The sequence below is a fragment of the Oryctolagus cuniculus genome, chromosome 9 (assembly GCF_051225735.1).
Source record: "Oryctolagus cuniculus isolate XC-2025 breed Fujian yellow rabbit chromosome 9, ASM5122573v1, whole genome shotgun sequence".
In the NCBI taxonomy this organism is placed as follows: domain Eukaryota; kingdom Metazoa; phylum Chordata; class Mammalia; order Lagomorpha; family Leporidae; genus Oryctolagus; species Oryctolagus cuniculus.
In genome coordinates this window covers 116568237-116591329 of record NC_142875.1, presented here as the reverse complement: position 1 = coordinate 116591329, position 23093 = coordinate 116568237, and the positions used below count along the sequence as shown (strand labels likewise).

At 40.3% G+C, this 23093-nt stretch overlaps 1 protein-coding gene across 4 annotated transcripts in view; it reads left to right on the top strand.

The window, feature by feature from the left end:
* LOC149124736 (uncharacterized) overlaps positions 1–23093 on the top strand; it is a 273153-nt gene that overhangs the window by 178862 nt on the left and 71198 nt on the right. For all 4 annotated transcript variants that reach the window (XR_016212994.1, XR_016212991.1, XR_016212995.1 and 1 more), the window contains one exon: positions 7930–8037. The gene's annotated coding sequence lies outside the window, so the exon portion shown is untranslated. The remainder of the gene's footprint in view (positions 1–7929; positions 8038–23093) is intronic.

Here is a 23093-nt window from a genome sequence, read left to right as displayed (position 1 = left end):
TCTCTGCTATGGGCTGGGAAAGCAGTAGAAGATGAACCAGATCCTTGAGCCCCTGCAGCTGTGTGGGAGATCCAGAAGAAGCTCCTGGCTCCTGGCTTCGGCTTGGCACAACTCCAGCCGTTGCAGCCAACTGGGGAGAGAGCCAGCGGATGGAAGACGACCCCCCCCCCTTTCTGTGTAACTCTGACTTTCAAATAAATAAATAGATCTATAAATTTTTTTTAAAGGGTAATATACGACGTCTACAGTCAGTGTCATACTGAATAGGGAAAAGCTGCACCACTAAGATCTGAAATCAGAGAAGGAGATCTACTCTCATTCCATTTATTCAATATAGTTCTGGAAGTTCTAGCCAGAGGTATTATTTAATAAAAATAAATCAAGGGAGCCGGTGCTGTGGTGTAGTGGGTAAAGCTGCTGCCTGCAGTGCTGGCATCCTATATGGGCGCCCATTTGAGTCCTGGCTGCTCCATTTCCGATCCAGCTCTCTGCTATGGTCTGGGAAAGCAGTAGAAGATGGCACAAGTCCTTGGGCCCCTGCACCTGCATGGGAGACCTGGAGGAAGTTGCTAGCTTCAGATCGGTATAGCTCCAACCATTGTGGCCAATTGGAGAGTGAACCAGTGGATGGAAGACCTTTCTGTTTCTCTCTCTAGCTGCCTCTCCTTCCCTCTGTATAACTCTGACTTTCAAATAAATAAATAAATCTTTAAAAAAGAAATCAAGAGGATACAAATTGGAAAAAAGGAAGTCAAGTTATCCTTGTTAACACAGGACATAATTCTTTGTATGGGGAAACCAAAGGACACCACTGGGAGGCTATTAGAATTGATAAGAGAATACAGCAACATTGAATAATATAACATCAACACATAAAAATCACTAGTTTTTTTTTAAAGATTTATTGATTTATTTATTTGACAGAGTTAAATACAGTGAGAGGGAGAGACAGAGAGAAAGGTCTTCCATCCGCTGGTTCACTCCCCAGATGGCCACAACAGCTGGAACTGTGCCAATCCGAAACCAGGAGCCAGGTGCTCCTTGCAGGTTTCCCGTGTGGGTGCAGGGGCCCAAGGACTTGGGCCATCTTCTACTGCTTTTTCAGGCCATAGCAGAGGACTGGAAGAGGAGCAGCCAGGACTAGAACCGGCGCCCATATGGGATGCTGGTACCACATGCGGATGATTAACCTGCTGCGCCATGGTGCCAGCCCTATCAATAGTGTTCTTATACACCAAAAATGATGAGGCTGAGAAGGAACTTATAAGAATCAATCCCATCTACAATGGCTACAAAAATTTTAAATACCTTGGTATAAATTCAACCAAAAATATGAAAGATCTATATAATGAAAATTACAGAATATTCATGGAAGAAATAGAAGATGACAAAATAAAAGGAAAACTCTTCCATATTCATGGATTGAAAAAATAAATATTTTCGAAATATCCTTACCACCCAAAGCAATACAATTGCTTTCGTTGCAATCTCCATCAAAATTCTAAGCACATTCTTTTATTATTCACAGAACTAGAAAAAACAACCCTAAATTCATATGGAAATATAAAAGATCCCAAATAGCCAAACCAGTATTAAACATTGAAAAGAAACCTAGAAGCATCATAATATCAGATTTCATGACCTGCTATATATATTCCACCATTTACTGGCTGTGGGCATCCCATCTATTGTTCCAAAGACTAGACTAAGTGTCTGCCCCAGAGTTGTCTTTTAAGAATGAAGAAGCAATCAGACTTTCCCAAACTAAGGAAGTTTATCATTCTGGGTTAGAAGAAAGGCCAGAAGAAATTCTTTACGTTGAAATGAGAAGACACTAAACATCACAACAGCCCTCAAAAACAGAAATCTCATTGCCAAAGGTTAATATAAAGACAAACACAAAATATGGTAATAGTGTAATAGTGGCACATCAATCACTTTTAATATTAGTAACATATAAAAATTAAAAGAAAAATATTAATAACTAGAGAAAAAATTTAATGGAAGCACAATATAGAAAAAAATCTGATATCAATTACATACAATATTTTCAGTTGGGAGTGTAAAATTCAGAGTTTCTGTGTGTATTTTTTTCAGGGTTTTGTTCTTTATAGTTTTTCATTTTTTGAATGTATAACAGTTTTTTTCCATAAATGCAACTTTAGAAATATTTGAAGTCAAGTTGCCATCAGCTTAAAATAGACTACTGTAATAGCAATAAAGTGTTCAATGCAAGCCCTGTGGATGCTGCAAAAAATGTACTTTAGATACAAAAAAGATAAAGTTGAAAGAATCAAAGACTACACTACCAAAAAGTAATCAAACCACAAAGAAAGATAAGATGAACAAGAATAGAGGAACAAGAGAATTACAAAACAACAGAAAGCAATTAACAAAATGATGATAGTAAGTCCTTATCATAATCACTTTAAGTGCATATCTCTACAATAAAATGAAATGGATTGACAGAATGGATGGAAAACAAGGTTCAGCTATGTGTGGCTTACAAAGGGCTCACCTTAGATGTAAGTACTCATAAATGTGAAGCTATTCCATGCAATGCTAACCAAAAGAGAGTAGGGGTGTGTATACTCACAATGGAAAAAATAGAGTTTAAGGGAAAAATTACCACATGACACAAACAAGATCTTTAGATGGTGATATAAAGATTAATTCAATAGGAAGCGATAACAATTATAAATATATATGCACCCGACATCAAAGCATCTAAACATATATAGCAAGCACTGACAGATAGGAAAAGAGAACCGGACAGCAATGTCATAATTGTGGGAGACTTCATTATCCAGCTGTCTATAATGATAGATCATCCAGACAGAAAATCAATAGGGAGATAGCAGAAATGAACAACACTTTAGGCTAAATGAACCGAGCAGACATAAACAATGTTTTACCCAATGACAGCAGAGCAATCATTCTTTTAAGAGTCCCACTCCCACTTTTCCTATTCAAATATATGAGCTTGGTTTCAGGACCACTTCACGATGCTAAAACCAATGCCTTTAAGGACTGATCTTTTTCTCCTAAATCAACACCTAAACTAATTGTTTGACTCATTTTTCATTATCTTCTCTATATAATTGAATATTGAGTCACATAAAATGCCCCAGCTCTGATTGCTATCAGAGATTTCAGAGCAGCACAAAAGAGAGCATGTGCATATGGAACCCATTTTAACAAAGTGGGTGCTGAGTAGAGGTGATTTCTGCCCTCTAGGGGACATTGTCACCATTGGGAAGGACATCTACAGTGTGGAGGCCAGGGATGCCACTAGATATTCTGTAGTGTATAGAACAACACTCCCACTTGTGCCACCCAAATACCAAAGGTTGCCAAGTTCAAGAATTCCTGGATTAGAGGGTAGGGTTTTGTTATCTTACTTTTCCATAATTATTCAGCTGGTGTGGTCACATTTGGAAGGATCATTTTTAATTTTCCTACTGTTAAACACCATCCAGTAACCTCAGGATTGTTGGAGAAAGGAATTCCATAGGTAGAGTGCTTATATTTTCTTCAGTGAAGGGATTCTCTTTAGAGAGTTTTATTTTGGGCTTAAAATTCCCAGCAAAACCATTGCCTTCTTACTTATACTAAATGCAGTAGCTGTTAGTAAATGAACGCCTGCTTTTTCCAAGGTACTTTTATATTATATTGCTAATTCTCTAGAAATTTAGGTATTGTCTACATTTAATAGAGGAAGAACCTGAAATTTAGAGTAAGCAGCAATCAACTCCACACAGGCTCTAGATAGATGGTGGAATGCAGATCTGTATAGCATCAAATTCTGGCCTTGGGTGTGGGCATTTGGTGTAGTGCTTAAGATGCCTCTGGGGATGCCCGCATCCCATACTGGAGATGCTTGCTAATGTGTTATTTTATTTTATTTTATTTTATTTTTTGACAGTGACAGGCAGAGTGGACAGTGAGAGAGAGACAGAGAGAAAGGTCTTCCTTTGCCGTTGGTTCACCCTCCAATGGCCGCCGTGGCCGGCACGCTGCAGCCGGCGCACCACACTGATCCGATGGCAGGAGCCAGGTGCTTATCCTGGTCTCCCATGGGGTGCAGGGACCAAGTACTTGGGCCATCCTCCACTGCACTCCCTGGCCACAGCAGAGAGCTGGCCTGGAAGAGGGGCAACCGGGATAGAATCCGGTGCCCTGACCGGGACTAGAACCCGGTGTGCCAGCCCCGCAAGGCGGAGGATTAGCCTAGTGAGCCGTGGCGCCGGCTTGCTAATGTGTTATCTCAGCTTCCAATACAGCTTCCTGCTAATGTGCAGGACCCTTCCTGCAAGTGATGAGTCAAGTGGTTGGGAACCTGCTACCCACATTGGAGATCCAAACTGAGTTCCAGTCTCTTGGGTTTGGCCTGCCACAATCTCAGGTGCTATGGGCATTTGAGAAATATACCAATGAACTGGAGGTCTGTCTTTGTTTCTGTCTCTCTGTCTTTCAAGTAAAAATAAACAAATAATAATTTTTTAAAAAATCCTGTATTTGATCTAGTATATTTTTTGTGACTAAGAGCCCTAGTTCTCAACCTTTCTGTTTTATTATTTTGTATAAAAAATTTGTGTAAAAACTCAATCTTTGTTAAAGAACTCGAGTCATTTTGGTTTTTTCATATCCTAGGGAAAAAGTTCTTATTTTTGCTGAAGAGATTTGCATACTTGTAAATTCCTTGATACCTTAGTAATTTCCATGAAAAACCTGTAATTCTAGTTTCCTGGGATTTAGTGTATATGCAGCAGTGCTGAGGATCACCGATTTTCTTTCTGGCTAGACAGCAGGATCCTGGTGCCCTTTGTGTTCTCAAGGAGACATAATCATTTGTTTCTCAGCTTAGCCAATTGAATAGACTTAGAAGGACCACAAGTCACGGAGGTGATTTAGTTACAGCTTCAGGGAACATAGTTATTGCTCTGTGTTCTGTTTCATAAGCTGGAAAATTTCTTAACTCCCTTAGTTTCATAGTTTAATCTCAATATTTAAAGCTGGATCTAAAAATGAGTGGGTAAGCAGCTAATATAACAGATGCTGCATGGCATATATCCGTATGTGTGGTTCAGCCAAAAAATTCCAATTTTAAATCATTCTAACAAGGTCCATTAAAATTAAAATACCAGTAAGTTCTGGATCTGCTCTGTTTGTAACCAGTAAGAAAAGGAAAGATTTTCATCGCCCATATTCACAGTCTGTTATAGAGCATTTTTATCCAGTTAAAGGGAGAAGACAACTTTCTGTTGAACTTGAATTTTTAGATTCTCTAAATGCGTATACTTGTTTCTGGTTTAATCAATTAATTTTTTTTTCAGTTGGGTTATCAGGTCATCTGAATGAGAGAGATTTCAGGGGAAGTATATAAAAGTAGTAGTCTCATTTTGGGAAGAGAGATTTCTTTTTTAGAGAGATTATTTGAACTAGGGGAAAATGAGTTTTCTCTCCATTTTCCTTCCTGTTATAGATGATGGTACATTAAAAAGTTCATGGAAAGGACCAGCATTGTGGTATAGCAGGTAAAGTCGCCACCAGTGATGCGGACATCGCATTTGTGCATTGGTTTGTGTCCCAGCTGCAGCACTTCCAGTTCAGCTCCCTTCTGATGGCTTGGAGAAGCAGTGGAAGATGACTCAAGTGTTAGAGCCGCTATTACCCAGATAGCAGACCCAGTGAAGCTCCTGGATCCTAGCTTTGGTCTGGCCCAGTGATGGCTGTTACAGCCATCTGGGGAGTGAACCAGTGGATGGAAATTCTTCTCTCTATCTCTTCCTATCTGTAACTTTGATTTTCAAAATAAATACATCTTTTTTAAAAAAAGTTCATGGAAAAATGGAGTTTAAAAAATAAGTCTATTTTGGAGTAAAAAATTAAAAATCCTTAGAGTTTTTCATAATATGTGTTTTCCATGAATTTCTTGCAGACCCATCATACACATAAAGTTGGTTTGTTGCTAAAGGACACTACTCTACTTAGAATTGGGGAGGAAATGCAGAGTTATAGTAGCGGGTTGGGTCATACTGAAGCCTACAGGTTGGAACTCAGTCTGGGTTTTTATCTGTGCCATCAGCTGCAGGTTCCTAGGTGTGCATTAGCAGGAAGTTGGAACAGGAGGCAGAGTCAGGATTAGAAACCAGGCATTCTTTTTTTTTTTATTATTATTTTTATTTTTTGACAGGCAGAATTAGACAGTGAGAGAGACAGAGAGAAAGGTCTTCCTTCCATTGGTTCACCCCCCAAATGGCCACCATAGCTGGTGTGCTGCGCCGATCTGAAGCCAGGAGCCAGGTGCCTCCCCCTGGTCTCCCATGCAGGTGCAGGGCCCAAGCACCTGGGCCATCTTCCACTGCCTTCCCGGGCCACAGCAGAGAGCTGGACTGGATGAGGAGCAACCGGGACAGAACCAGTGCCCCAACTGGGACTAGATCACAGAGTGCCGGCACCAGAGGCGGAGAATTAACCTAGTGAGCCGGGGCACTGGCCAGAAACCAGGCATTCTGATATGAGCGGCACGAAATGTCTGTCCTCAAACTCCTGCTTCTTAAATATGATGGATGCTTTCCTTCATAAGTGGAGAGAAAATAATACTTTCTATAGGCAGGTTAATAAACTAATGGAGAATTAAAAATCGAGGAAATCCAGATCCAGTTCCTGGGTGCTCATGGTAGAGGACATAGGGAGAATCTAAGGATCTAAGGAGATTTGAGTGGTGTTTGTTAGTCTGGAATTTTTTCAGAGACTTAAGACCCTATTGATCAGACTTTCTGTCTTGATTTTAAAAGACAATGATTTTATTCTACAGAAAAGTAATACCCTACTTTTTTATATATTTATTTATTAAAATATTTATTCATTTATTTGAAAGGTGGAGTTAGAGAGAGAGAGAGAGAGAGAGAGAGAGAGGTATCTTCCATCCACTGGTTCACTCCCCAGATGGTTGCAATGGCTGGGGCTGCACCAATTTGAAGCCAAGAGGCAGGAGTTTTTCTGGGTATTCTATGTGGCTCTAGGGACCCAAGAACTTGGGCTATCCTCCACTGCTTTCCCAGGCCACAGCAGAGAATTGGATCAGAAGAGGAGCAGCCGGGACTCAAACTGACACCCACTACTTTACCCACTACACCACAGCACCACCCCTCCATATATATTTATATTTAAAAGTGTTATAAAAACCATTGGGCAATAACAGTGTGCATTTCTATTTGTGAGGAGAGGAGTTGAGTAGGAATGATTTGGGAGGGGTATGTGTGTTTTACCTTGTGTGACATCTCATTTTGGCCTTGGCTTTTCTGCAACCTTGGTGCAGGCTTGGGGTTTCAGCTTCCGCGAAAGATAATGTAGCCTCAATAGTGCAATGACTGGGATATGAAAGGAAAAACGTGCTGAGATCCTTAATTTTATTTGTGATAATGGGGAACTTGCTGGAAAAACAGCTGATTTTATTCACAAGCTTTTAATGAATGGACTTATGAGAGGAACACAGAGAGATAGCTACTTGCGGAGTCTTATTATCTTTGGTCCATGTCATCATATGACAGTCCTTCTCTAGTTACTTCAGCTCATCTCAGTGCAGCGCCTGTCTGTTCCAGGTCATTAATTCACTTCCCATCTGGGCCAGTTGGCTTTACTCAGCCCCATGGACACAGGTTGACTCTGAACTGTCATCTCACAAATGGGTGCCATATATCACGACAGACAGAACTAGAGATTGTGAATAATTAAGTGCAAATCCATCACACAGCTGGAAAAGAACTCAAACACCGGTCTGTGGTGGCAAATGAGTTTCAAGTTCTGTGTGTACAAAAGAAAAAAACATGACTTTTATTTATGTTGAGACTTCATACAGCACCTGTAAATTAGCTTGTTTAACCCTGACAACTCATGGTGGTAACTATTTTATCTCACTTACAGGAAAATGAGGTGCAACAGGTTAACTGTGACAGAAAGGAAAGAGGATGTACTTTGGACTCGGGTGAAGCTGAGTGTAAAGTCTGGCTTTGATACATACACCATTGTAAGGTAAAAAAGTTACTTCTTTTTTTTTTGGAGTCTAGAGAGATGATAGTCTATTCAACAAGTCATGATAGAATAATTGAACATAGGCCGGCAAGAAAAAGTAACAACAATCTTTAACTCCCACTATCACTAAAAATTGAACTCAAAATGGATTATAAATCCTTATTTATATTTATAAATATACAATTTAAAATTATAAATCAGAAAAATAGAATATTGACTTTGAATTGGGCAAAGTTTTCAATGTAAAAGCATTTTCATTAAAAATCTATACACAGCAAGTTGACAAATTGAATTTCATCAAATTTCAAAATTGCCACTTTTCAAAAACACTGTTAAGCTATGAAGATCCAAGTCAAAGACACCACTACAATATTGAATAAAAGTGGGGAAAGTGGTATTCATACTCATTCTTGATCTTCGGACAAAAATGATCAGTCTTTATTATCACATGTGATGATGTTTGTGATTTTTTTTTAAAATGTCTTTTATCAGATTAAAAAAATTCTGGCCAGTGCCGTGGCTCACTAGGCTAATCCTCCGCCTTGCGGCGCCAGCACACCGGGTTCTAGTCCCGGTCGGGGCGCCAGATTCTGTCCTGGTTGCCCCTCTTCCAGGCCAGCTCTCTGCTGTGGCCAGGGAGTGCAGTGGAGGATGGCCCAAGTGCTTGGGCCCTGCACCCCATGGGAGACCAGGAGAAGTACCTGGCTCCTGCCATCGGATCAGCGTGGTGCGCCGGCTGCAGCGTGCTGGCTGCTGCGGCCATTGGAGGGTGAACCAACGGCAAAAGGAAGACTTTTCTCTCTGTCTCTCTCTCTCACTGTCCACTCTGCCTGTCAAAAAAAATTCTGTTTATTTTACTGAGTTTTTATTAGGAATACATGGTGGATTTTATCAAAGGGCTTATTGAGATAATTTCAAAAACCAGAAAAAGATAAAGCAAAGAAAGAGAGAGCCGTAGATCAGCATCAGTGAAGAACATAAATGCAAAAATCCTCAACAAAATACCAGCTAATATAATCCAGTAACACATCAGAAAGATCATTCAATCAGACCATATGGAATTTATCCCTGGTTTGCTGGGATGATTCAGTATACACAAATCACATAAATAAATGTGACATATCACATAAATAAATGTGACGCATCACATAAGTAAATTGAAGAATAAAAACCATATGATTATCTCAATAGATCCAACAAAGACCTCTTTCTCTGGAAGCCTCCACTTTTTATAAAACAAGAAATATAGAAGAGCAGAAAAATTAGGAGATTGGAGAAATGAATCAAGAAAAATTGAGAAGACTGAAGTTTCCAGGTGTTTCTCATGAAGTTCCTAACTTTAGACTCAGTCCTTTTTAAAGAATATTATATATTTGAAAGACAGAAAGAAGAGAGAGAGGGGAAGAGAGAGAGAAGGAAAGAGAGAGAGAGAGAGAATGAAAATGAATGGATATGAATGAGCATATGAATGAATCTTTGTCTGTTGCTTTATTCCACAAATGCCTGCAACGTCCAGGCATGGGCCATACTGAAACCAGGAGCACAGGACTCAGTGCGTGTCTGCGCGTGAGTCCAGGCAACCAACTACTTGAGCTATCACCGGCTGCCTCCTAGAGTGCAAATTATCAGGAAGTGGAACCAGAAATGGCATCGGGACTTGAATCCAGGCACTCTGATATGCAATTGTGGGCATCCTAACCAGTGCCTTAACTGCTGCACCAGAAGCCTGCTGTGATCCAGGCTCTTTTAAAGGCTAAGTCAACATTCCTGTTCTTGAGCTGCTTTCATATCCTTAAAAGTATGAAAAGGGAAATATTTATTATTTACAAACTTCTCTGCCTTCCAAGGATGTGCATATCTCATCGCATGGGTGAAGTATACAAGACTGAAGTATTTAGAAACTTTAATTTCTTTTCATGGGAAAAGGGATCCAGGCCTAGGTCCTAGAGCTTAGCTGGATAGAAGGGCTGAACATGAAGAAAAGAGGTAGACTTTTGTATTAAGAGAGAATTTTTTGGAAATAATGGAAACTACAGTGTAAGGGATATAATCTCTCTTTGCTATCTTCCCAGAGACTTTCAGAGGTAACACACTCATGCGTGCGCGTGTGCACAAACACACACACACACCCCTACATTTTTGCTTGTGGATAATACATTGAAGGGCTAGATTGTGTTTAGATACTTGGAATATTTCCAAGTATGAAGTCCAGCTTCCAGCTTGCTGTGAGATTTAATGACTCGTGTCCATGGGAGTCCAACCAATATGGCCATGAGTGGATTTCTATAACTAGTAACCAAAATGAAGCACCATTCAGGATTGTGCTAAATAGTTACAAATTTGGCCATTCAATACAATGTGCATGCTAACTTTTATATATCACGTTTTTGACAAGCATTTATTTGTATTTTTCAACAGTGGCTCTTGAATATTTATTCCCTGTACACCTGATACTTGAGAGTAGAATTTAGGAAGGAAAAACTGATACCAGTAGTTTCATCTGGATACAGTGTCATCTTTGTCTTCCTACTTTAGACTGCCACTCATATTATGATGAACAGCATCATTTCACTTCACAACAGCTGCATTTTATTGATGTAACTTGTGAGGTTTGTAAAAAGCCCATAGGTTACAATTTGGCTTGAGTAAGAAACGTTCTGATTAACGATCATCTTCAAAATTAAAGTGAGATACACTTGAAGTTCAGTGGATAGGCAGATATCGTATCATTCCTGGATGCTTTTCTGAATTTCCTAGTTACTGTAAGAATATCTTTTCAAACATGGGTTAAAATGTACATGCTTCAAGAGATTAGAATTTGGGATAGGCACCCTTTTTTTGCCAAAGAACTATTCTCCAGCACCATTATATGCTTTAGTCAAATGAAGATCAGAATATGTACGGGGTATTTAAAAGTTTTAGGAGACTGTATAGTATAAAACATTATTGTTTTTATCTTTACATTTAGGTTATAAACCAGTAAATCTGAGATTCACTTTTATACTCAAAACACAGTATATTCAGAATTTCAGACATATCCCAGAAGTATCAATAAAGGAGGCAGTGCTGAGAGAGTTGATTTGTTTGTGGACTGTTTTGCTACTGCTACTTTGTTTGGGTTTGTTTTTATAACCTTCCAGAAGAGCAGAGTAATTGTTTCTACTGCGGTAGCTTTTCCCCAGGATACCCATATGGAGCATATTTTAGGTGAAGTACTGGCTCTCATTGACAGCAACTCCCTTTCATTTCAGTCTATTATTAAGAATCCTTTTCTTCCAGCCATTTCTTAAAATTTACATCTGGAATAGGAAAACAGAGGATTCTAAATGTGTCTTTGAAAATTAATTTTATCATAACTCTTCCTGCCATCCTGGGAATTGAAACTTTGCTTCAGATTCTTCTTAAGTGGGTTCTCCGGATGCAAGGCAGGATTCAGACAGCGAGTAAGAGGAAGAGTGTATTGAAAACAAGGGAATGCTGGCGATGGCAATCAGTAGGCATTAAACAGCTCATGCTTTTCAAAATGAGCTCTGAATCAGAAGCCATAATTACTCAGTCACCTGCTGAGTTCACTTGCCCTTCAGAAATAAGGACATCTCGAAGTGTAGAACATTTTAATAGAAGAGCACCAGGCAAGCTCGTTGCTTAGAATTTTATTTGACAGGCTTGAGCTTGTTTCCAATATTCCTTTCTGAATTATATGAGAAATTGTATTCTAGAGTACACTGTGGAGGGATAAATTGCAGGTGATATAAAATAAAATAATGATTTTGTTTCTCTGATTCCTTGTACAGATTACCTTCCTGTTGCTGTGACTAGTGGGTCCCATGATAAGACAATTAAATAGTCAGTTCATTTAAAAAGGTTACTCCAATGACAGACTAAAAAAGCAACATTCCACAAATAGATGTGCTATTTGAGCATGTAGTTTAGCAAAATAAACCTAGTAGAGGCATTATAGTGAAAATGGTCAGACATTACAACCGATGATTATTTTTTCTTTGAAAAGCTTTGTAAAGACCTTCATACAAATTGACTTTCCAATCTTGTCTTCTAAGAGAATAACAGCATTAACTTGGTTATTAATAATCTTTATCTTTGTTGAAAAGTTTGAACACATTTACTGCTTCTGATAAGAGGGTAAGAGTTCACATTCCTGCTGCTTTTCTGTTCATGTTCGTGAATATATAAAGTTCTGCCAATTTGTGTGTGTATCATTTGACCTACGGCTGGCAAGAAGGGGTCACACTGAGTTTCCTGGGTGATGATGAGGACCACAATCCTGCAGTCTGTTCTGTCCCTAGTTGGGAAGAGCCTATATCAGATCTGAAGCTTTTTAGGGGATCTTGGGACCTCAAAAAACCATCCAGCCTTGTTTCTTTCCCACACATCCCCAACAGTATTCCCTCTATCCTTTTGAAGAGTGCCACCCACTGTAAATTTTCATATTTTACTTCATAATTCTGTATAACTCTGTTAATTATAGAAAATGGAGAAAATATTTATAATTCCAAATCCAGGAAAAAATAATTTGACCAGTTTGGTCTCGTCTCTTTCTTCCTAACTCTTATTTTCTTTCCCATTTTACCTTTCCTTTCTCTCAGGTTGAATCAATTCATTGAGAAAAGGACAATCTCTACATAATCATCAGAGAATTGATCATTTGGGGCAGAATCTCCACCTGATCATTTCAGTCCATCAAGTGCTTAGGTATACAAAAGCGTTTGTTTAATATTTGGGGTACAGCTAATGATCTCCTTAGGTACTTACAAGTACTTTCATGGAGTCTGACATATAACAGGCATAAGAGTATATACAGCCGGCGCCGTGGCTCAATAGGCTAATCCTCCACCTTGCGGCGCCGGCACACCGGGTTCTAGTCCCGGTCAGGGCGCCGGATTCTGTCCCGGTTGCCCCTCTTCCAGGCCAGCTCTCTGCTATGGCCAGGGAGTGCAGTGAAGGATGGCCCAGGTGCTTGGGCCCTGCACCCCATGGGAGACCAGGAAAAGCACCTGGATCCTGGCTCCTGCCATCGGATCAGCGCGGTGCGCCGGCTGCAGCGGCGGCCATTGGAGGGTGAACCAACGGCAAAGGAAGACCTTTCTCTCTGTCTCTCTCTCTCACTGTCCACTCTGCCTGTCAAAAAAAAAAAAAAAAAAAAAAAAAAAAAAAAAAAAAAGAGTATATACAGATGGTCTTCAAAAAGTTAATGGAAAATACAATTTGTGAAAAAATGATGCATAGACTTCAAAATACTTTTTGAACCCCAAATTTATACTTTTTACTATTTTTATTTAATTTTAATTACATTTTAACATATTCAATGTGATTTATAAATGTACTTCTTTTATTAAGATTTTATTTCTCTATTTGAGAGGTAGAGATATAGAAGGAGAGAAGGAGAGACAGAAAAGTATTCCATCTTCTGGTTCACTCCTCAAATGACCACAATAGCTGTAGCAGGGCCAATCCGAAGCCAGGAGCCAGGAGCTTCTTCCAGGTCTCCCATGTGGGTGCGGGGGCCCAAGTGCTTGGGCCATCTTCCACTGCTTTCCCAGGCCATAAGCAGAGAGCTGGGTTGGAAGAGGAGCAGCTAGGACATGAACTGGCACCCATATGGGATGCTGGCACTGTAGGCTGAGGCTTAACCTACTGTGCCACAGTGCCGGCCCATGTAGGTACAATTCTAAGAACATAATGATATTCCCTTCCTCCATCCTTCCCTCCCATCCTCCTCCTTCTCCCTTTATTTTTGTTTTGAGATAACATTTTAATTTTACGTTGCAGTAAAAAGGCTTAATACTTCACTGAATAAGAAGTTTAATAAGTAAAAAGCAAAAAGAAGCTGGTTTAGTGGGAATATAGAGAAAGGCAGTAAACAATAATGGATGGAAACATGACCATTTCACCCATATACAGTACATTTCAAAGTAATCACAGATCACTAAAACTATAGTAATATAACATTCTTAACCATTGGTTTTACAAAGTTATAAAACAAAGTTTTGTCAAACTATATTTGCAGCAATATTGATATGCAGGGACACTTTTTTCTTTTTTTTTTTTTTTTTTTAATTTTAGCTCCCTCACATAGTGGAGAACATGTGGTATTAGTCTTTCTGGTGGGCTTATTTCATTTAGCATAACATCCTACAGTTTCACCCATTTTGCTACAAAGAGTAGAATTTCATTCTTTATAGCTGAATAGTATTACATTGTATGTTTATTCCACACATGATGTTGGACACCTTAGATGATTGCAAATCTTGACAGCTGTGAACAGTGACGCTGTAAACATGGTATTTTGATAAGGATTGCATTGAATCTGTACATTACTATAGGTAATTTAGTCATTTTAATGATATTGACTCTTCTGATCCAGGAGCAAGGAGTATCTTTACTTTTGTTCTTGATGATTTCTTTGTTTGATACTTTTCTTTTTTATTTTTAAAGATTTTATTTATTTATTTATTTGACAGGTAGAGTTACAGACAGTGAGAAAGACAGAGAGAGAGAGAGAGGGAGACAGAGAGAGAAGTCTTCCTTCCGTTGGTTCACCCCTCCTCCCCGATGGCTGCTATGTCTGGCACCACGCCAATCTGAAGCCAGGAACCAGGAGCTTCCTCCTGGTCTCCCATGTGGGTGCAGGGCCCACACACTTGGGCCATCCTCCACTGCCCTCACGGGCCACAGCAGAGAGCTGGACTGGAAGAGGAGCAACCGGGACTAGAACCCAGCGCCCATATGGAATGCCGGTGCTGGAAGCGGAGGATTAGCTAAGTGAGCCATGGCGCTGGACCCAGTGTTTGATACTTTTCATTGTAGGGATCTTTCACTTCTTTGGTTAAACTTATTTTTTTGGTTAAACTTATTTCTTCTTCTTCTTCTTCCTCCTCCTCCTCCTCCTCCTCCTCCTCTTCCTCCTCCTCTTCCTCCTCCTCTTCTTCCTCCTCTTCCTCCTCTTCCTACTCCTCCTCCTCCTCCTCCTCCTCCTCTTCTTTTCTTCTTCTTCTTTTTTTTTTTTGACAGGCAGAATTAGACAGTGAGAGAGAAAGGTCTTCCTGCCATTGGTTCATCCCCCAAATGGCTGCTACAGCTGGTGCACTGTGCTAATCTGAAGCTAGGAGCCAGGTGCTTCCTCCTGGTCTCCCATATTGGTGCAGGGCCCAAGCACTTGGGCCATCCTCCACTGCCCTCCCGGGCCACTGCAGAGAGCTGGACAGGAAGAGGAGCAACCAGGACAGAATCCGGCACCCCAACTGGGACTAGAACCTGGGGTGCCGGTGCTGCAGGCAGAGGATTAGCCTAGTGAGCCGTGGTGCTGGTCAAACTTATTTCTAAATATTTGACTTTTTGTGGCTATTGTGAATGTCATTTCTTTCTTGATTTCTCTTTCTGTGAGTTCATCATTAGAACATTGAAAAGCTACTGTTTTTTGTAGGTTTATTTTAAAAGCTGCAACTTCACTGAATTGGTGTATCTATTCTAATAGCTTTACGATATGGTGTTTAGGTTTTTCCACTTACAACATCAGGTCATCTACAAACATGGATAATATCACTTCCTCTTTTCCAATGTTGATGTCCTCTATTTCTTTCTCCTCCCTAATTACTCTTGCTAAAACTTCCAGTACTGTATTGAATAAGAGTGGGGAAAATAGATGTCCATGTCTTGTTCCAGATCTGAGGGGAAATTCAGTTTTTCTCCATTCACTATGATATTGACTGTTGGATTGTGATATATAGCCTTGTTAATTTTGAGAAATATTCCTTGTATCTCTAATTTGTGGAGGGTTTTTATCATAAAGATGTGTTATATCTTATCAAATGCTTTATCCGTGTTTACTGAGATGACTATATGGTTTTTGTTCTTCATTCCACTGATGTGATTGATGTTGTTTATTGATTTGCAAATGTTGAACTACTCTTACATTTCTGGTATACATCTGACTTGGTCATATTGTATGATCTTTTTGATGTTGTTTTTGAGTCGGTTTGTTAATATTTTGTTGAGAATCTTTGCATCTTAGTATTTTGTTGAGAATATTTGCATCTATGTTCATTAAGGATATAGATGTGTAATTTTCTTTTTGTGTTGTGTCCTTGATTTTGGTATCAAAGCAGTGCTTACCTCATAAAAAGAGTTTGGCAGATTTCTGTCCTGTTCAATATTTTGAAATATTTTGAAAAGTTTGAAGTTACTTCCTCTTTGAACGTTTCATAGAATTAATTTTTTTCTTTCTTTCTTTTTTTTTTTTTTTTTTTTTTTGACGGGCAGAGTGGACAGTGAGAGAGAGAGACAGAGAGAAAGGTCCTCCTTTTTGCCGTTGATTCACCCTCCAATGGCCGCCGCAGCCAGCGTGCTGCGGCTGGCGCACCGTGCTGATCCGAAGGCAGGAGCCAGGTGCTTATCCTGGTTTCCCATGAGGTACAGGGCCCAAGGACTTGGGCCATCCTCCACTGCACTCCTGGGCCACAGCAGAGAGCTGGCCTGGAAGAGGGGCAACCGGGACAGAATCTGGCGTCCCGACCGGCACTAGAACCTGGTGTGCTGGTGCCGCAGGTGGAGGATTAGCCTATTGAGCCGCGGCGCCGGCCTATAGAATTCAATAGTAAAGCCAACAGGTACCAAACTTTTGCTTGATGGAAGACTTTTTAAATTGTTGTTGGAAGACTTTTGATTATTGCTTTAATGTCATTGCTTATTATTTTGGTCTGTTTAGATTGTCTATATCTTCTTGATTTAATCTTGGTAGATTATGAATCCACAAATTTCCATTTCTTCAAGGTTTTCCGGTTTATTAATATATAGTTCCTACTTTTTTTTTATGATTCTTTGTGTTTTAGTGGTATCAGTTGTAATGTCTCCTATTTCTTCTCTAATTTTATTTATTTTAGTTTTTTCTCTTTTTCCTTTGTTAGATTGGCTAGACGTTTATCTATTTTACTTATCTTTGTAAGACTCTACCTTTTGTTTTGTTGATGTTTTGCATTTTTTTTAGTTTCAATTGCATTTATTTCTGTGCTGATCCTTAGTATTTCTATCTCCTGTTGGTTTGAATTTGATTTGTTCTTTTTCTTTTCTTTTACTCTAAAGACTTCTTATTTATTTATTTTGGTTTTCCTTTATTTGTAACTTGAAGCTTTTCTCTTACTGTCTTTTGGATTATCTGTCTAACTTTTGACAATTTGATTACAATATGCCTTGGTAAAGGTTTGTTTGTTTGAGTCTGCTTAGGGTTCTTTGAACTTCTTTTTTTTTTTTTTTTTTTTTTGACAGGCAGAGTGGACAGTGAGAGAGAGAGACAGAGAGAAAGGTCTTCCTTTGCCGTTGGTTCACACTCCAATGGCCGCCACGGCTGGCACGCTGCGGCCAGCACACCGCGCTGATCTGATGGCAGGAGCCAGGTACTTTTCCTGGTCTCCCATGGGGTGCAGGGCCCAAGCACTTGGGCCATCCTCCACTGCACTCCCTGGCCACAGCAGAGAGCTGGCCTGGAAGAGGGGCAACCAGAACAGAATCCGGCGCCCCGACCGGGACTAGAACCCGGTGTGCCGGCGCCGCAAGGTGGAGGATTAGCCCAGTGAGCCGCGGTGCCAGCCCTTTGAACTTCTTATATCTGGATGTTCATGTCTCTTTCAACACCTTGGAATTTTTCAACTAATATTTGATTTAGCAGGTTCTCAATGCCATTTTCCTTTTCTTCTTCCTCAAGAATATTTATAATATGAATATCTGGTCATTTAATGATATCCCATATTTCATATCGTCATTCTTTTTATTTCTTTTCTATTTTTGTATGATCAGAACATTTCAGAACTCTTGTGCTTGAGGCCAGAGATTCTTTCCTCCATTTGGTCTATTCTGCTGTTAAAGTTCTAAATTGTATTTTTTTTATTTCACTAATTGAAGATTTCATTTACACAATGTCTATTTGGTTTTCTTGGTGAGTGAGTTCTATCTCCTTAGTAATATTTTTACTCATGTCATTCATTGTTTTCCTCATTTGTATAATCTATCTATATTATCCTGCATCCTGTTGATTTTCCTTACCATCATTATTTTGAATTCTGTATCTGTCATTTCATAGATTTCCTTCAGTTCAGGACCTATTTCTGGAGGGGTGTTAATGTTTTTCAGAGGCGTCATACTACCTTGCTTCTTCATGTCTCCCGTGTCCCTATGTGGATGTCCCTTTTTCTTTATGGAGTAGATTTTATTATAAAAGAGTTTATGGCTTAGCTGGAATGCAGGGTATCACTTGGAGTATAGTCTCTGAGTGATTTCTTTTGTCTTAATTAATGTCAGCTTCATCTATAAGTGACACAGTGGTCTAATCAGCTACAGTTCTTTAGCGATTGAAATGTGACTGAGATAAATAAGGGCTTCCTTGGGTGTGTATCTTTGGTCCACAGAGAGTTTGGCTTCAGTCTCCCTGGCCAATGTGATGGCCAGAACCTTGTTGTTGTTGCCGAGGGAGACAAAGTTGGCTTCCTCCTTATCCTCTTGGCAAGCCTGAGTGCTGCCAGTGTTTGTGGCACCAATTGCTCTGGCTCTAAGACTGTGTGATAGAGTTGGACCCTTCCTGCTAGTGGAATCCAAACAGTGCTGTGGCTTATAATACCAACAGCTCTAGACCTAGGACTAGGGGATGTGAGCCGGACCCTGTTCCAGTCCTACAGGGCGACCACAAGGTATACAAGGGATTTTACTCTGGAGGGTATGAATCCAGAGAGGTAGATTGAAGGTAGGTTCTTCCTTAGGTCCAGTGGCACCATGAAATTTCGAACAAACTGTTTACAGTCCTGGTATTGCAGTGTATAGTGGAGTCTTTATCCAGATGTCACAGCTTGAGAGAAGGTAGTTTTTATGGTCTGTTTCTGGTTTTAGCCCCCAGAAGCTAAGGTAAATCCCCTTTGCTCACATAGAATGCATGAGTGTAGCTCTGGGGCTAGTGGCCCTGCACAGTTGCAGGATGCAGGGACTCTGTCCTTTGCTCCACATGTTGCCCTGAATCTAACTCTGATGCTCGTAGGAGAACAGAGGCACACTACATACATTTTTGGTGCCAAGTATGGCACTCTGCGGTGGTGAGGGAGGGGAAAAAGCAGGGCAGCTTCCTTGCTCCAACCCTGGCAATTGCTTAGACCCCAGTCAGCTCTCCATGCCATAGTAAAAGTCACTGGGTGACCGTGGACTTCCCTCTCAGTTAAAACTGCAAGCACGGGGTCGTGCAGTGATTTCTTCCTACCTTGACATGGTAAGAGCTCACAGCCGGCGGCTGGCTGTGTTAGTGTCTCCATCTTCTCTCCTCGCATCCCATGGAGTCTTTGTTGTTGTTGTTTTTACACTCCTTTCCTGAAAATTTCTGTTAGACCCCTGGAAGCGTAGCCCTTCCTTTGTCCTTTTCATACCCCAGAGCAGTTTAAGTTAGTGTGGCTATACCCTGTTCAGCCTTCTTGGATCTCCTCAATAAATTTATCTTCTAATTCCATTTTTCCTTGAATGTTTTGAAGTGTCCTTTTATTAAAGTGGCTACTCTCATGGTGGAGTATCTTAACCTTGGTATTAGCACAGATTTAACTCATGGAATATTTCTGAGAGAAAAGATAGGGATATTCTTTTTTTTTTTTTTTTTGCATCTCCAGTCTGGTAAAGAGCAACACAAGAGAAAATGAGCTATTTATGAAAATGAAGTAGCAAAATATAGGTTGTTGAGTCACAGAGAATTAGCCATGATCTGTGACCTTAGAGAAATCTCTCAAGTTATTTAAGCTTCCATGTTCTTGTCTGTAAAATACAATTAAAATGTCCAGTTTGTAGAATTTTCTTGAGCATTTCTGTCTACCTCCAAAGCCTTCATCTTATGAAACCTTTTTCCAAACTAAGCTGTTGTATTCATCTTCCTGGAATTGAGAGTATCTTGAGTTTTTGGAAAAATATATTTCTGAGTAGGTATTGTACCAAGGATTACTTTCTCACTCATGACAGTACCTGAAGGGAAACAGGAAGTCAGGACTAGGTGGAGGGAAGAGTTGTCTGTGATGTACCTGCAGCGGAGGCCTCTGGAAACCCCAAAGAGTGGTTGGAGCTGAGACAGTCAGGCAGAGCTGTTCCAAATGGAGTCCATGATCTGAATTGAGCAGGGATTCGATGTAGGCTTTGCAGGGGGAGGCTCATGTGCTTGGGCGAGGTGGTTCCTCCTGACTGAGGTTATGTCCCATAGAGTGGCACAGCTTTCATGTGTCAGCAGCCAGCCCTCCTGACAGCCCACTGTGGCTACTATTCTCTGAGTTGCAGTTAATGCTCATCATCTCCATCCTTGGTGAGCAGCCATACTTGGAACATGTCTTAATCCTATATATTTTTTTAAAGAGATGTATGTATTTCTTTGAAAGGCAGATACACACACACACACACACATACACAGGGAGAGAGAGAGAGAGAGACAGACAGACAGACAGAGATTGAGAGATTGGAAGGTATCTTCCATCTGCTGGCTCACTTCCTGATGACTGCAATAGCCAGGAGTAGGCCAGGCCAAAGCCAGGAGCCTGGCACTTCTTCCTTCTCCCACATGGGTGCAGGGGCCCTACCACTTGGGCCATCTTCCACTGCTTTCACAGGTGCATTAATAGGGAGCTGGATCAGAAGCAGAGCACATGGGACTTGAAACTGCTCATATGGGATGCTGGCACTGCAGGTGGCAGCTTAATGTGCTATGCCACAGTGCTGGCCCTTTGTTATTATGGGGAGAAGAAGTCTAGTGAAATTAAAATGCCACCAAATGGTTGATTTGATCTTGGCTAGAAAAGGTGACATACCAAGGGTGCCCTCCAGGAGGGACAAGGCGACTCCCTTCATCCAAGGCTAACATGTGCATGGTATATACCTTTGTTCTGGGTGGCTGGAGGAATGAGTATTTCAGTTCTGCTGGGTATTCTGTGTAGCACACTGTAGCTTTCATTACAAATCTAGTTGGCTGAAGTTAATAAAAAATAAAGGGGAATTTATTGAAAGAATTTTGGAATGACTCATAGAAATGAAGTATGTATTGAACATCAGAAAAAAAGGGTAGGAGTCAGATTGGCTGGAGGGACTTCAGATAAAAGAAGTACTATTGTTAATTTGATTCAATTCAACAGAACCTAATTTTGAATTGAATTTTTCACTCTCAAGCTTCCTAGGATAGAAAAGGCTGTGGCACAGTTTTGGCTGGGTGTCCTACCTAAATCAATGAATACATCCTAGAAAACACTCCTTATCCAAGGAAACTGTACTCAGCTCAGGGGAATTCGCTGTGAATCTAGTAGCCAACCTAAAATATGTTTAGTCACTATTTTCCTTTCTTTTTCATGAAAACATAAAATTTCTAGATTTTTAAAGCTGCATTTTTTTTTTACTTTATTATACATTGTAATGATTTTGGTATAGATAAATGAAGTTGTCTTAATGTAATCTTAATAAAACCAGGTGCTTCTAGCCTAGGCCTACATGAATTGCGATCTAAAAAAATATTTTCTATAGCTAAGAATTTATAGCTAAATGGAAAATATTTTTAAGATTTATTTATATATTTGAAAGTCAGAGTTACTCAGAGAGAAGAAAGAGAGAGAGAGAGAGAGAGAGAGAGAGAAAGAGAAAGAGAGAGACTATCCAGCAGTCAGCAGCTTCCTCTGGATCTTCCACGTGGATGCAGGAGGCCAAGCAATTGAGCCATCCTCCGCTCTTTTCCCAGGTACATTAGGAAGGACCTGGATTAGAAGTGGAGCAGCCAGGACTTGAACCGGTGCCCCTATGGGATGCCAGTTACACAATCAGTAGCTTTACCCTCCATGCCACAACATCAGCTCCTCTAAAGGGATTGTTTAGAAGTATTTCAAATCTTGATTACTACTAGTATTGAAAAATACAGTGGAGGGATAGAAAACTATATTAGATAGCAAAATCAATCCAAACTTTAAGAAAGTTTTGCTATTAGTAATTGTGATGATGCCATGGTAAAATGTCATATTACTCCAAAAGTCTCTTATATTTCTCTTTCAACATCTGAGTTATGGTCAGTGCTATTGTTTGTTACAATAAGAGTCTTCAATAACAACTTCCCCCCTATGGAACCTCCTTTTGCACTTATCCTGGACTTGGTTCTAGATTTTCTTTGACCACATAACTGTCTTTGGCTGACAGGACATTAGCAATCGTGAAACAGTGGAATTGTGCATTAGCGCTTGCCCTCTCTCTTTTTTTTTTTTTTTTAAGATTTATTTATTTATTTGAACAATAGAGTTACAGGGAGGCAGAGGCAGAGAGAGAGAGAGAGAGAAAGGTCTTCCATCTGCTGGTTCACTCCCCAGATAGCTGCAACGGCCAGAGCTGTGTGGATCTGAAGCCAGGAGCCAGGAGCTTCTGCCAGGTCTCCCACGCGGGTGCAGGGGCCCAAGGTCTTGGGCCATCTTCTACTGCTTTCCCAGGCCATAGCAGAGAGTTGGATCTGAAGTGGAGCAGCCGGGTCTCAAACCTGTGCCCATATGGGATGCCGGCGCTTCAGGCCAGGGCATTAACCCGCTGTGCCATAGCGCTGGCCCCATCTTTTTTTTTTTTTTTTTTAAATGAGCCTACAATGAGAAATCCTGACGATACGTGGCCCAGCTGAGAGCTAGCACCAATTGGCAGACATATGTGTAAGATTATTAAGATTACGCAGCCTTTGCTAAACTGTTGATTGAACCAAGGAAAGACTTGCAGAAGACACCCTGAATAGTAAGCGCATTAAATGGTCCGTTGTTTTCCTTGTTTTGTGTCATTACATTTTGGCTTGGCTTTTAATGAAGCCGTGGATAATGTCCTTGGCATTTGGTTTTGCACTTACACTTAATCATGAAGCATAGTCCATGTACCTTCTATTGATTCTGAATTTGGCTCTGGGACTGACTTCAAAACATAGTCCAAGAACAGATATACCAAGTGGAAGTCAGATTTGTTTCAGATAATGGGAAGTTAGTGGGTACTATGCAAATAGAAGTTTGGAAATGCTCTTGTATTTTTGCTTTCTCTCT